Source organism: Anomaloglossus baeobatrachus, chromosome 2 (assembly GCF_048569485.1).
Source record: "Anomaloglossus baeobatrachus isolate aAnoBae1 chromosome 2, aAnoBae1.hap1, whole genome shotgun sequence".
Lineage (NCBI taxonomy): Eukaryota > Metazoa > Chordata > Amphibia > Anura > Aromobatidae > Anomaloglossus > Anomaloglossus baeobatrachus.
This window is the reverse complement of record NC_134354.1, coordinates 355,526,349-355,542,241: the sequence shown is the minus strand read 5'-3', so window position 1 is coordinate 355,542,241 and position 15,893 is coordinate 355,526,349. Positions and strand designations below refer to the sequence as shown.

At 42.1% G+C, this 15,893-nt stretch overlaps 3 non-coding genes across 3 annotated transcripts; all 3 read left to right on the top strand.

Annotated features, from left to right (window-relative positions):
- The first annotated feature begins 1,536 nt into the window (after positions 1–1,536).
- Positions 1,537–1,609, top strand: TRNAI-UAU (transfer RNA isoleucine (anticodon UAU)). The gene has a single exon. It is a non-coding gene; the product is annotated as a tRNA-Ile (tRNA).
- A 12,812-nt stretch (positions 1,610–14,421) lies between these two features.
- TRNAV-AAC (transfer RNA valine (anticodon AAC)) lies at positions 14,422–14,494 on the top strand. Its single transcript has one exon. It is a non-coding gene; the product is annotated as a tRNA-Val (tRNA).
- A 1,269-nt stretch (positions 14,495–15,763) lies between these two features.
- Positions 15,764–15,836, top strand: TRNAV-AAC (transfer RNA valine (anticodon AAC)). Its single transcript has one exon. It is a non-coding gene; the product is annotated as a tRNA-Val (tRNA).
- Positions 15,837–15,893: the final 57 nt, after the last annotated feature.

The following is a 15,893-nucleotide window of genomic DNA, read 5'->3' as shown; positions in this document are numbered from 1 at the left end:
TTTTTTCCACTGGCGGTCAAAACTCGTCTCTAATTGCCATTACTTTGCAGGATTTCAAAGGTTTCATAGTGTAGTGGTCATCACATCTGCTTCCACGCAGAAGGTCCTGGGTTCAATCCCCAGTGAAACCAATCTGTTTTTGGTGTTGAAGTAATTTCCTATCGACTTGTAATATGTGAAATTCTTGGTTTCGTTGCCAAATGACAATACATTTTGGCTTCCATCACAAAGAGAACTACGATTTTGGGTTTCTTTTTTATTGACCATTTTAGCAGAAAACATAATCCCATATTATAAAAATCCTATTTGTTTCAAAATATATAGTTCCCATAAATACAAAAGCAAAAGACCAAACTATGGAGAAAAAAGTAACACATTCAATATAAACTTCAATTTAAGCAAAATCCTTTTGTAGGAATAAAACTGGTAAAATATGTAATAATAATTGTAAATGTTTCATTAACCAAAAATACTTTCCTTCAGCAATAAAAAGGCCCCGTCAGTCACAATTCTGTTCTGCTAGCGAATACACAGTAACTTTTCGTCAGGTTTCATAGTGTAGTGGTCATCACGTCTGCTTAACACGCAGAAGGTCCTGGGTTCAATCCCCAGAGAAACCAATCTGTTCTTAGTGTTGAAATAATACGCTATCCAACTACAGTATATGAAGTTCTCGGCATTGTTGCCGAATGACGGTATGTTTTGGCTTCCATCACAAACAGAACTAAAAATTTTTATTTTTTTTTCCCCTGGCGGTCAAAACTCGTCTCTAAATGCCATTACTTTGCAGGATTTCGCAGGTTTCATAGTGGAGTCGTCATCACGTCTACTTCACACGCAGAAGGTCCTGGGTTCAATCCCCAGTAAAAACAAGCCGTTTTCGCTGTTGAAGTAATTTGCTATCAACCTGTAATATATGAAATTCTTGGTTTTGTTGCCAACTGATAATATATTTTGGCTTCCCTCACCAAGAGAACTACGATTTTGGGTTTCTTTTTTATTGACCATTTTAGCAGAAAACATATCCCATATTATAAAAATCCTGTTTGTTTCCAAATATATAGTTCCTTTAAATACAAAAGCAAACAAGTAAACTATGTGTAAAAAAGTAACACATTCAATGTAAACTTCCTTTTAAGCAAAATCCCTTTGTAGGAACAAAACTGGTAAAATATGTAATAAAAATTGTAAATGATTCATTAACCAAAAATACTTTCCTTCAGCAATAAAAAGGCCCCGTCAGTCACAATTCTGCTCTGCTGGCCAATACACAGTAACTTTCCATTAGGTTTCATAGAGTAGTGGTCATCATGTCTGCTTAACACGCAGGAGGTCCTGCGTTCAATCCCCAGTAAAACCAATCTGTTCTTGGTGTTGAAATAATACTCAATTAAACTACAATATATGAAGTTCTTGGCTTTGTTGCCGAATGATGGGATGTTTTGGCTTCCATCCCCAACAGAGCTACGAATTTGTTTTTTTTTTCATGGCGGTCAAAACTCATCTCTAATTGCCATTACTTTGCAGGCTTTCAAAGGTTTCATAGCGTAGTGGAAATCATGTCTGCTTTATACGCAGGAGGTCCTGGGTTCAATCCCCAGTGAAACCCATGTGTTCTTGGTGTTGAAATAATCCCCTATCAACCTGCAGTATATATAGTTCTTGGCTTTGTTTCCGAATAACGGGATGTTTTAGCTTCCATCACCAACAGAGCTACGAATTTGTTTTTTTTCCCCTGGCGGTCAAAACTCGTCTCTAATTGCCATTACATTGCAGGATTGCAAAGGTTTCATAGTGTAGTGGTCATCATGTCTGCTTCACACGCTGAAGGTCCTGGGTTCAATCCCCAGTGAAACCAATCTGTTTTTGGTGTTGAAGTAATTTCCTATCGACTTGTAATATGTGAAATTCTTGGTTTCGTTGCCAAATGACAATACATTTTGGCTTCCATCACAAAGAGAACTACGATTTTGGATTTCTTTTTTATTGACCATTTTAGCAGAAAACATAATCCCATATTATAAAAATCCTATTTGTTTCAAAATATATAGTTCCCATAAATACAAAAGCAAAAGACCTAACTATGGAGAAAAAAGTAACACATTCAATATAAACTTCAATTTAAGCAAAATCCCTTTGTAGGAATAAAACTGGTAAAATATTTAATAATAATTGTAAATGTTTCATTAACAAAAAATACTTTCCTTCAGCAATAAAAAGGCCCCGTCAGTTACAATTCTGCTCTGCTAGCCAATACACAGTAACTTTCCATCAAGTTTCATAGAGTAGTGGTCATCACGTCTGCTTAACACGCAGACGGTCATGCGTTCAATCCCCAGTAAAACCAATCTGTTCTTGGTGTTGAAATAATACTCAATTAATCTACAATCTATGAAGTTCTTGGCTTTGTTGCCGAATAACGGGATGTTTTAGCTTCCAGCACCAACAGAGCTACGAATTTGTTTTTTTTTCCCCTGGCGGTCAAAACTCGTCTCTAAATGCCATTACTTTGCAGGATTTCACAGGTTTCATAGTGGAGTCGTCATCACGTCTACTTCACACGCAGAAGGTCCTGGGTTCAATCCCCAGTAAAAACAAGCCGTTTTCGCTGTTGAAGTAATTTGCTATCAACCTGTAACATATGAAATTCTTTGTTTTGTTGCCAACTGATAATATATTTTGGCTTTTATCACCAAGAGAACTACGATTTTGGGTTTCTTTTTTATTGACCATTTTAGCAGAAAACATAATCCCATATTATAAAAATCCTGTTTGTTTCAAAATATATAGTTCCTTTAAATACAAAAGCAAACAACTAAACTATGTGGAAAAAAGTAACACATTCAATGTAAACTTCCTTTTAAGCAAAATCCCTTTGTAGGAATAAAACTGGTAAAATATGTAATAAAAATTGTAAATGTTTCATTAACCAAAAATACTTTCCTTCAGCAATAAAAAGGCCCTGTCAGTCACAATTCTGCTCTGCTGGCCAATACACAGTAGCTTTCCATCAGGTTTCATAGAGTAGTGGTCATCACTAGAGTTGAGCGCGGTTCGCGGTTCGAGGTTCTCCAGTTCGGGGCTCGAGTGATTTTTGGGGCTGTTCTAGATCGAACTAGAACTCGAGCTTTTTTGCAAAAGCTCGATAGTTCTAGAAACGTTCGAGAACGGTTCTAGCAGTAAAAAGCAGGGCTTTTTACGGCTACAGTGTGCAGGAGCCATCACTGGCAGCCTGCCACAAGCTGGTAACCAAGAAAAACATCGGGTATCCAACCAAAGCGCTTTGGTTAGTAACCCGATGTTTATCCTAGTTACATGCAGGAAGCCCACACTTCCCCGCTCAGCTCGCTCCTCCCCCTCCTGCCCGCGGCATGTACACATACACTCACACACACATTCCCGCTCGGCTTACCTGCGGTGATGAAGTCCTGCCATCCCGACCTCAGCGCTGTCACTGTCCTCCATGGCCGCCGCTTGTCACATCACCTCTCACTTCCGACCCGAGACTGACTAGCGGTGACGTCACGGGCCTCTCGCGAGACTTGGTGTGAAGGCTCCGGTCATTGAACTCAGTGACAGGGGTTGTCGGCAGTGCTGGAGATCAGCGCAGGTAATGTACCTCGCTGACAGCAGCACTTGTCATGCCCTGCAGTGACCTGGGCTGACCCATTGATGTTAGCTCAGGTCACTGCACTGCTCTCCCAGCCAATGGGGAACATTCTGTTCTTCATTGACTGGGACAGTGTGGATCGTCATGGCAACCCCTTGGATTACACCAGACCTGGATTTATTTTTCATTCTAATAAATTGGTTAAAGAGGGAATGTTTTGGGGAGTGTTTTTTCAAATAAAAATGTGTTTGTCGTCTATTTTTTTTTATTAATGACTGGGTTGGTGATGTCGGGTATCTGATAGACGCCTGACCTCATCAACCCCAGGGCTTAATGCCAGGTGACATTACACATCTGGTATTAACCCCATATATTACCCCGTTTGCCACCGAACCAGGGCGCGGGATGAGCTGGGGCGAAGCACCAGGATTGGCGCATCTAATGGATGCGCCACTTCTGGGGCGGCTGCGGCCTGCTATTTTTAGGCTGGGGAGAGTCCAATAACCATGGACCTCCCTAGTCTGAGAATATCAGGCCCCAGCTGTCTGCTTTACCTTGGCTGGTGATCCAATTTTGGGGGACCCCTACGTGTTTTTTTTTTAAATTATTTATTTAATTTAAAATAACAGCGTGGGGTGCCCTCAGTTTTGGATTACCAGCCAAGGTGAGGTTGCCAGCTGTGGTCTGCAGGCTGCAGCCGTCTGCTTTACCCCAGCTGGCTACAAAACTAGGGGGAACCCTACGTCATTTTTTTTTTCATTTTTTTGGCTAAATAAAAAGCTAAGCACCCCTTAGTGCCACATGAAAGGCACCAAAGGGTGCTCCACTTTTTCTCCATTTTTTCTCCACTTTTTCAACATTTTTTCTCCACTTTTTCTCCATTTTTTTCTCCACTTATTCTCCACTTTTTCTCCACTTATTCTCCACTTATTCTCCACTTTTTCTCCACTTATTCTCCATTTTTTCTCCACTTTTTCTACATTTTTTCTCCACTTATTCTCCACTTATTCTCTACTTTTTCTCCACTTTTTCTCCACTTTTTCTCTATTTTTTTCTCCACTTTTTTCTCCACTTTTTTCTCCACTTTTTCTCCACTTTTTCTCTATTTTTTTCTCCACTTTTTTCTCCACTTTTTCTCCACTTTTTCTCCACTTTTTCTCTATTTTTTTCTCCACTTTTTTCTCCACTTTTTCTCCACTTTTTCTCCACTTTTTCTCCACTTTTTCTCTATTTTTTTCTCAACTTTTTTCTCCACTTTTTCTCCACTTATTCTCCACTTTTTCTCCACTTTTTCTACATTTTTTCTCCACTTTTTCTACATTTTTTTCTCCACTTTTTCTCCACTTTTTCTCCACTTTTTCTCCATTTTTTTCTCCACTTTTTCTCCTCTTATTCTCCACTTTTTCCCGATTTATTACCCTGTTTGCCACTGCACCAGGGCACGGGATGAGCTGGGGTGAAGCGCCAGGATTGGCGCATCTAGTGGATGCGCCACGTCTGGGGTGCCTGCGGCCTGCTATTTTTAGGCTGTGAAGGCCCAATAACTATGGACCTTCCCACCCTGAGAATACCAGACCACAGCTGTCCGCTTTACCTTGGCTGGTGATCCAATTTGGGGGGTCCCCTACTTTTATTGTGTAATTATTAATATTTATAAAATAATTATAAAAAAGAGCCTGAGGGGACCTCCACATTGGATCCCCAACCACGGTAAAGCTGCCAGCTGTGGTTTTCAGGCTACAGCCGTCTGCTTTACCCTAGCTGGCTATCAAAAATGGGGGGACCCAACGTAATTTTTTTTTTTTAACTATTTTTTAAATAGAAAAAATTAATGGGCTTCCCTGTATTTTGATTGCCAACCAAGGTAACGGCAGGCAGATGGGGGTGGCAACCCATAGCTGTCTGCTTTATCTGCGCTGAGAATCAAAAATACCGCGGAGCGCTACGTCATTTTTTTAAAGATTTATTTTTACAGCACTGTGATGTCCAGCAATCAAAATACAGGGAAGCCCATTTTATTTTTAGTTATTTAAATAAATAATTAAAAAAAATATATGTTAGCTCCCACTGCATTTTTTGTATTGCTAGCTAAGGGTAATCCAAGCAGCTACTGGCTGCTAACCCCCACTGCTTGGTGTTACCTTCACTGGCAATGGAAAATCCAGGGAAGCATTTTTTTTTTTTTTTGCCAAAAAGCTACAAAAAAAGGACGTGAGCTTCGCCATATTTTTGTATGCTAGCCAGGTATAGCAGGCAGGTGCTGGAAGAGTTGGATACAGCGCCAGAAGATGGCGCTTCTATGAAAATGCCATTTTCTGAGGTGGCTGCAGACTGCAATTCGCAGCAGTGGGGCCCAGAAAGCTCAGGCCAACCGGTGGTGCGGATTCCAATCCCAGCTGCCTAGTTGTACCTGGCTGGACACAAAAATGGGGCAAAGCCTACGTCATTTGTTTTCTAATTATTTCATGAAATTCATGAAATAATAAAAAAAGGGCTTCCCTTTATTTTTGGTTCCCAGCCGGGTACAAATAGGCAACTGGGGGTTGGGGGCAGCCGTACCTGCCTGCTGTACCTGGCTAGCATACAAAAATATGGCGAAGCCACATAATTTTTTCAGGGGGCAAAAAACTTCTGCATACAGTCCTGGATGGAGTATGCTGAGCCTTGTAGTTCTGCAGCTGCTGTCTGTCTGTATGGAGAAGAGCAGACAGCAGCTGCAGAACTACAAGGCTCAGCATACTCCATCCAGGACTGCATGCAGAAGTTTTTTGCCCACCAAAAAAATGACGTGGGCTTCGCCATATTTTTGTATGCTAGCCAGGTACAGCTGGCAGCCACGGGCTGCCTCCAACCCCCAGTTGCCTATTTGTACCCGGCTGGGAACCAAAAATATAGGGAAGCCCGTTTTTTTTAATTATTTCACTTATTTCATGAAATAATTAAAAAACAAATGACGTGGGCTTCGCCCTATTTTTGTGTCCAGCCGGGTACAACTAGGCAGCTGGGGATTGGAATCCGCAGCACAGGTTAGCCCGAGGTTTGTGGGCGCCTCTGCTGCGGATTTCAGTCCGCAGCCGTCCCAGAAAATGGCGCTCTCATAGAAGCGCCATCATCTGGCGCTGTATCCAACTCTTCCAACAGCCCTGGAGCCGGGTGGCTTGTTGGGTAATCATGAGTTAATACTGGCTTTGTTTTACCAGCCAGTATTAAGCCAGAGATTCTTAATGTCAGGCACGTTTGACCCGGCCATTAAGAATCTCCAATAAAGGGTTAAAAAAAGACACCACACAGAGAAAAAATACTTTAATAGAAATAAATACACAGACACATTAGAGACTCCATCTTTATTACCCCCTGTCAGCCCTCCACGATCCTGCTCTTCTGTCTTCTTTCTTTCTAGTGTAGTAGTAGTGACGATTGTAGTGAGGGGCATCACTTGGGGCTGGGGAACCTCCATCCTAACTACAATGCTCACTACAATCGGGAAGCAGCGTGCAGCCTTCACTCCGTGAGTGATCACTGCTGGCTGCTAGCGGTAACAGCGGTAATGCTGACAGACGCGTTACCATAGCAACGGTGCTCCCGGAGCCGCGGTTAGCGGTGACGTCACCGCTAACTGCGTTGCTATGGCAACGGTGATCTCCGTTAATGACCGGCTGTGTCAGCCGGTCCCTAACGGAACGGGGAGTCGACCGTGTGCTAGAGCATGTCGCCGGTACACGGCGATACACATATGTGCACCGTGTACCGGAGAGATGCACTCGCAGGTCCTACATGACGTGTCATAGTCATGTGACCAGTCTGTAGCCAATGAGACAATAGCCACGTGACTGTCCACATGGCTATTTTGACGTCACGATAGGTCCTGCTTCTCTGCTGGCAGTGCAGGTCACCGGGAGGATTCAGCGATCATCGGATGGAATAGCGGCAGGAGACAGAGTGCAGAAGGGATCGCGAGGACCGGTAAGTGTTATGGCAATGTTTATTAACTGTTTGTGTACATTTATAATGCATTTTTATGTGTTTGTGATTGCCTCCCATTATAGCCTATTGGTTCTAGTTCGGTTCGTCGAATGTTCGACGAACCGAACTCGAACGGGACCCCCGTTCGGCGAACCGGCCTCGAGCCGAACCGGGACCGGTTCGCTCATCTCTAGTAATTTCCTATTGACTTGTAATATGTGAAATTCTTGGTTTCGTTGAAAAAATGACAATACATTTTGGCTTCCATCACAAAGAGAACTTCGATTTTGGGTTTCTTTTTCATTGACCATTTTAGCAGAAAACATAATCCCATATTATAAAAATCCTATTTGTTTTAAAATATATAGTTCCCATAAATACAAAAGCAAACGACTAAACTATGTAGAAAAAAGTAACACATTCAATGTAAACTTCAATTTAAGCAAACTCCCTTTGTAGGAATAAAACTGTTGAAATATATAATAAAAATTGTAAATGTTTCATTAACCAAAAATACTTTCCTTCAGCAATAAAAAGGCCCCATCAGTCACAATTCTGCTCTGCTAGCCAATACACAGTAACTTTCCATCAGGTTTCATAGTGTAGTGCTCATCACGTATGCTTAACACGCAGAAGGTCCTAGGTTGAATCCCCAGGAAAACCTATCTGTTCATGGTGTTGAAATAAAACCCTATCAACCCGCAATATATGAAGTTCTCGGCTTTGTCGCCGAATGATGGGATGTTTTGGCTTCCATCACCAACAGAGCTACGAATTTGTTTTTTTTTTTCCCCTGGCGGTGAAAACTCATCTCTAATTGCCATTACTTTGATGGATTTCAAAGGTTTTATAGTGTAGAGGTCATCACGTCTGCTTCATACGCAGAAGGTCCTGGGTTCAACCCCAGTGAAACCAATCCATTTTTGGTGTTGAAGTATTTTCCTATCGACTTGTAATATATGAAATTCTTGGTTTCGTTGCCAAATGACAATACATTTTGGCTTCCATCACCAAGAGAACTACGATTTTGGGTTTCTTTTTTATTGACCATTTTAGCAGAAAACATAATCCCATATTATAAAAATCCTTTTTGTTTCAAAATATATAGTTCCCATAAATACAAAAGCAAAAGACAAAACTATAGAGAAAAAAAGTAACACATTGAATATAAACTTCAATTTAAGCAAAATCCCTTTGTAGGAATAAAACTGGTAAAATATGTAATAAAAATTGTAAATGTTTCATTAACCAAAAATACTTTCCTTCAGCAATAAAAAGGCTCCGTCAGTCACAATTCTGCTCTGCTAGCCAATACACAGTAAATTTTCGTCAGGTTTCATAGTGTAGTGGTCATCACGTCTGCTTAACACGCAGAAGGTCCTGGGTTCAATCCCCATTGAAACCAATCTGTTCTTAGTGTTGAAATAATACGCTATCCAACTACAATATATGAAGTTCTCGACTTTGTTGCCGAATGACGGGATGTTTTGGCTTCCATCACAAACAGAACTACAAATTATTTTTTTTTTTTTCCCCTGGCGGTCAAAACTCGTCTCTAAATGCCATTACTTTGCAGGATTTCACAGCTTTCATAGTGGAGTGGTCATCACGTCTACTTCACACGCAGAAGGTCCTGGGTTCAATCCCCAGTAAAAACAAGCCATTTTCGCTGTTGAAGTAATTTGCTATCAACCTGTAATATTTGAAATTCTTAATTTTGTTGCCAACTGATAATATATTTTGGCTTCCATCACCAAGAGAACTACGATTTTGGGTTTCTTTTTTATTGACCATTTTAGCAGAAAACATAATCCCATATTATAAAAATCCTGTTTGTTTCAAAATATATAGTTCCTTTAAATACAAAAGCAAACGACTAAACTATGTAGAAAAAAGTAACACATTCAATGTAAACTTTAGTGATGAGCGAGCATGCTTGTTACTACTCGGTACTCGCACGAGTATCACTGTACTCGGGCTACTCGGCGGGGACCGAGTAATCTCGCGATACTCGTGCTGTACTCGTGGTCTTCATCCCTGCATGTTGGCGCTCTTTTGAGAGCCAGCCCTCATGCAGGGATTGGCTGGCAGACCACTGCAATGCCACAGCCCTGTTAGTTGTGGAATTGCAGTGATTGGCCGGCCCGCACAGCGTGACCGAGCCTTTATACCGGCCGGCGCGCTGTGCTCTGCTCACAGCTATCCAGACAGTCAGTGCAGGGAGAGTGTCGCTGCTTCAGGGAAAGGTTTGCGGCCCTTTATAGTTAGTTCCGGAGCAGGGCTGCAAACAGTGTGACCAGAAGTCCTTCTCAGGACTATTCTAGTTGTATACAGGCAGACAGGGTATAGCCAGGTCGGAGTACAGTAGCAGAGTCCTTCTCAGGACTATTGTTGCTATATACAGGCAGGGTATAGCCAGGTTGGAATACAGGCTAGTGACCAGAAGAGTCCTTGTCAGGACTATTGTAGCAGTATACAGGCAGGCAGGCAGGCAGGCAGGGTATATAGCCATTCCTAGCGGTGACCGTATACCAGCCTTCATCATATCTGGGGCTGGTGTACACAGTCTAAAACAGTCCAGATAGTGTCAGACTTCTCAGTAATTGTCGCTCCTAAAAACCTGTTAGGTTCTTATTGCGTCCGTGCTTGCATTTAAAAACAGCACGTGTGTGTCTGTCGGTGGCAGCGTGCAGGTGCACGTTTTGCACAAACTATTATATAATGCACAAGTCTAGTGAATAATACACGTCAGTCAGCAGTGGCTGATAGTGTCAGACTTCTCAGTAATTGTCGCTCCTAAAAACCTGTTAGGTTCTTATTGCGTCCATGCTTGCATTTAAAAACCGCACGTGTGTGCCTGTCGGTGGCAGCGTACAGGTGCACGTTTTGCACAAACTATTATATAACGCACAAGTCTAGTGTATAATACACGTCAGTCAGCAGTGGCTGATAGTGTCAGACTTCTCAGTAATTGTCGCTCCTAAAAACCTGTTAGGTTCTTATTGCGTCCATGCTTGCATTTAAAAACCGCACATGTGTGCCTGTCGGTGGCAGCGTACAGGTGCACGTTTTGCACAAACTATTATATAACGCACAAGTCTAGTGTATAATACACGTCAGTCAGCAGTGGCTGATAGTGTCAGACTTCTCAGTAATTGTCGCTCCTAAAAACCTGTTAGGTTCTTATTGCGTCCATGCTTGCATTTAAAAACCGCACGTGTGTGCCTGTCGGTGGCAGCGTACAGGTGCACGTTTTGCACAAACTATTATATAACGCACAAGTCTAGTGTATAATACACGTCAGTCAGCAGTGGCTGATAGTGTCAGACTTCTCAGTAATTGTCGCTCCTAAAAACCTGTTAGGTTCTTATTGCGTCCATGCTTGCATTTAAAAACCGCACGTGTGTGCCTGTCGGTGGCAGCGTACAGGTGCACGTTTTGCACAAACTATTATATAACGCACAAGTCTAGTGTATAATACACGTCAGTCAGCAGTGGCTGATAGTGTCAGACTTCTCAGTAATTGTCGCTCCTAAAAACCTGTTAGGTTCTTATTGCATCCATGCTTGCATTTAAAAACCGTACGTGTGTGCCTGTCAGTGGCAGCGTACAGGTGCACGTTTTGCACAAACTATTATATAACGCACAAGTCTAGTGTATAATACACGTCAGTCAGCAGTGGCTGATAGTGTCAGACTTCTCAGTAATTGTCGCTCCTAAAAACCTGTTAGGTTCTTATTGCGTCCATGCTTGCATTTAGAAACCGCACGTGTGTGCCTGTCGGTGGCAGCGTCAGGCTCCACATTGTCCCTGGATAGAGATGTGCATAAGGGTCTCAAAACATTGTTCCCATTGCAAAGGAGCGGGTCTCCTGTCGTTGTAATGTCCATTCTAAAAGAATGGTCGAAAAAATTTACCACTGGGGGTATACCAGAAACAACGGCCTAACTATTGTAACGGTCATCATGATGGCGCATGAGGAGAAGGAGGAGCAGTCCAGCGATTAGCCAAAGTCCAGAAGTGTGTACCCATGGGTGAGTGTAGGTACATGGCAAACTTTAAATTCCGCTCTCATTTGCTGGTGGTGTGGTGAAGTCTGGCCCAATCCAACCCTTGTTCATCTTGATCAGAGTCAGCCTGTCAGCATTTACAGTTGACAGGCAGGTGCGTTTATCTGTAATGATTCCACCTGCGGCACTAAAAACACTCTCTGACAAAACGCTAGCGGCAGGGCAGGCCAGGACTTCCAAGGCGTAGAGAGCCAATTCATGCCACGTGTCCAGCTTGGATACCCATTAATTGTAAGGCACAGAGGAATCTCGGAGTACAGTTGTTTGATCTGCAAGGTACTCCTTGAGCATCTGGGCAAACTTAGGATTTTTTGTGGCACTACCCCGCACCTCAGGGGCTGTGGTATGTGAGGGCCTGAGAAAACTGTCCCACATCTTAAAGACTGTTCCCCTACCTCTGGCGGATTGGACTTGTGCCCCTCTCGGCTGTACGCCTTGGTTGTCCACTGATTCCTGACCTACGCCGCTAGCGTTTTGTGAGGGGAATGCTTTGCCTACTTCCGTGACTATGGCCTTCTGGAACTGCTGCATTTTGCCTGACCTCTTCGCCTCGGGAATAAGAGACATAAAGTTCTCCTTGTAGCGTGGGTCTAACAGTGTTACCAACCAGTAATGATTGTCGGCAAAGATGTTCTTAACGCGAGGGTCACGAGACAGGCAGCTTACCATAAAGTCAGCCATGTGTGCCAGACTCTTAACAGCCATCACTTCAGTATCCTGACCAACACGATGACTGAACATGCTTTCCTCCTCCTCCTCCACCCTGTCCTCTGGCCAGCCACGCTGAACCGAGGATATGACTGCATGTCATATCCTCAATTTGGCCGGAGAGTTGCTCCATGTCTTCATCCTCCTCCTCGTCATAGTCCTCCACTGCACGTTGTGATGAGACGAGGCTGGGCTGTGTGTTATCACCCACACCCACTACTTTTTCTTGCTCAAACTCATCGCGCTCCGCCTGAAATGCATCATGGTTGTTTTTTGAGCAGAGACCATTTTAGAAGGCAGAGAAGCGGTATGGTGACGCTAATAATGTCGTCATCGCCGCTCACCATCTTGGTGGAGTCCTCAAACTTTTGGCGGATGGTACATAGGTCGGACATCCATCTCCACTCCTCAGGTGTTATGTGTGGAGTTTGACCCATTTCCCGACGGCTTAGGTGATGCAGGTACTCAACAACTGCCCTCTTCTGCTCACATATCATGACCAACATGTGCAGAGTTGAATTCCAACGCGTGGGGACATCACACACCAGTCTGTGAGCCGGAAGATGCAAATGGCGCTGAAAGCCGGCAAGGCTGGCTGAAGCAGTAGGTGATTTTCGAAAATGTACAGACAGGTGGCGAACTTTTACCAGCAGATCAGACAGCTCTGGGTATGACTTTAGAAAACGCTGAACCACGAGGTTGAGCACATGGGCCACGCATGGAACATGTGTCAGCTGGCCTCGCCTCAAAGCCGCCACCAGGTTCCAGCCATTGTCACACACAACCTTTCCTGGCTTTAGGTTCAGAGGTGTGAGCCAGTGATCTGCCTGCTGTTTCAGAGCTGTCCACACCTCTTCTGCATTGTGGGGTTTGTCACCTATGCAGATTAGCTTCAGCACAGCCTGTTGCCGCTTCGCTGAGGCAGTGCTGCAGTGCTTCTGTGTCGCCCTGGACAAGCCAGGGGCCACAGAGCACAACACTTACACACCCCACACTCCCAGAATGATGGGAAGTAATTTGATATCAACCTGTAACATATGAAATTCTTTCTTTTGTTGCCAACTGATAATATATTTTGGCTTCCATCACCAAGAGAACTACGATTTTGGGTTTCTTTTTTATTGACCATTTTAGCAGAAAACATAATCCCATATTATAAAAATCCTGTTTGCTTCAAAATATATAGTTCCTTTAAATACAAAATCAAACAACTAAACTATGTGGAAAAAAGTAACACATTCAATGTAAACTTCCTTTTAAGCAAAATCCCTTTGTAGGAATAAAATTGGTAAAATATGTAATAAAAATTGTAAATGTTTCATTAACCAAAAATACTTTCCTTCAGCAATAAAATGGCCCCGTCAGTCACAATTCTGCTCTGCTAGCCAATACACAGTAACTTTCCATCAGGTTTCATAGAGTAGTGGTCATCACGTCTGCTTAACACGCAGAAGGTCCTGGATTCAATCCCCAGTGAAACCAATCTGTTCTTAGTGTTGAAATAATACGCTATCCAACTACAATATATGAAGTTCTCGGCTTTGTTGTTGAATGACGGGATGTTTTGGCTTCCATCACAACCAGAACTACAAATTTTTTTTTTTTTTCCCCTGGCGGTCAAACCTCGTCTCTAAATGCCATTACTTTGCAGGATTTCACAGGTTTCATAGTGGATTCGTCATCACGTCTACTTCACACGCAGAAGGTCCTGGGTTCAATCCCCAGTAAAAACAATCCGTTTTCGCTGTTGAAGTAATTTGCTATCAACCTGTAATATATGAAATTCTTTGTTTTGTTTCCAACTGATAATATATTTTGGCTTCCATCACCAAGAGAACTACGATTTTGGGTTTCTTTTTTATTGACCATTTTAGCAGAAAACATATTCCCATGTTATAAAAATCCTGTTTGTTTCAAAATATATAGTTCCCATAAATACAAAAGCAAAAGACCAAACTATGGAGAAAAAAGTAACACATTCAATATAAACTTCAATTTAAGCAAAATCCCTTTGTAGGAATAAAACTGGTAAAATATGTAATAACAATTGTAAATGTTTCATTAACGTCAGGTTTCATAGTGTAGTGGTCATCACGTCTGCTTAACACGCAGAAGGTCCTGGGTTCAATCCCCAGTGAAACCAATCTGTTCTTAGTTTTGAAATAATACGCTATCCAACTACAATATATGAAGTTCTCGGCATTGTTGCCGAATGACGGTGTGTTTTGGCTTCCATCACAAACAGAACTACAAATTATTATTTTTTTTCCCCTGGCGGTCAAAACTCATCTCTAAATGCCATTACTTCGGAAGATTTCACAGGTTTCATAGTGGAGTCGTCATCACGTCTACTTCACACGCAGAAGGTCCTGGGTTCAGTCCCCAATAAAAATAAGCCGTTTTCGCTGTTGTAGTAATTTGCTATAAACCTGTAATATATGAAAATCTTGGTTTAGTTGCCAACTGATAATATATTTTGGCTTCCCTCACCAAGAGAACTACGATTTTGGGTTTCTTTTTTATTGACCATTTTAGCAGAAAACATAATCCCATATTATAAAAATCCTGTTTGTTTCCAAATATATAGTTCCTTTAAATACAAAAGCAAACAACTAAACTATGTGGAAAAAAGTAACACATTCAATGTAAACTTCCTTTTAAGCAAAATCCCTTTGTAGGAATAAAACTGGTAAAATATGTAATAAAAATTGTAAATGTTTCATTAACCAAAAATACTTTCCTTCAGCAATAAAAAGGCCCCGTCGGTCACAATTCTGCTCTGCTAGCCAATACACAGTAACTTTTCGTCAGGTTTCATAGTGTAGTGGTCATCACGTCTGCTTTTCACGCAGAAGGTCCTGGGTTCAATCCTTAGTGAAACCCATGGGTTCTTGGTGTCGAAATAATCCCCTATCAACCTGCAGTATATAAAGTTCTTGGCTTTGTTGCTGAATAATGGGATGTTTTAGCTTCCATCACCAACAGAGCTACGAATTTGTTTTTTTTCCCCTGGCGGTCAAAACTCGTCTATAATTGCCATTACTTTGCAGGATTTCAAAGGTTTCTTAGTGTAGTGGTCATCTCGTCTGCTTCTAACGCAGAAGGTCCTGGGTTCAATCCCCTGTGAAACCAAGCTGTTTTTGGTGTTGAAGTAATTTCCTATCGACTTGTAATATGTGAAATTCTTGGTTTTGTTGTCAAATGACAATTCATTTTGGCTTCCATCACAAAGAGAACTACGATCAATATAAACTTCAATTTAAGCAAAATCCCTTTGTAGGAATAAAACTGGTAAAATATGTAATAATAATTGTAAATGTTTCATTAACCAAAAATACTTTCCTTCAGCAATAAAAAGGCCCCGTCAGTCACAATTCTGCTCTGCTAGCCAATACACAGTAACTTTTTGTCAGGTTTCATAGTGTAGTGGCCATCACGTCTGCTTAACATGCAGAAGGTCCTGGGTTCAATCCCCAGTGAAACCAATCTGTTCTTAGTGTTGAAATAATACGCTATCCAGCTACAATATATGAAGTTCTCGG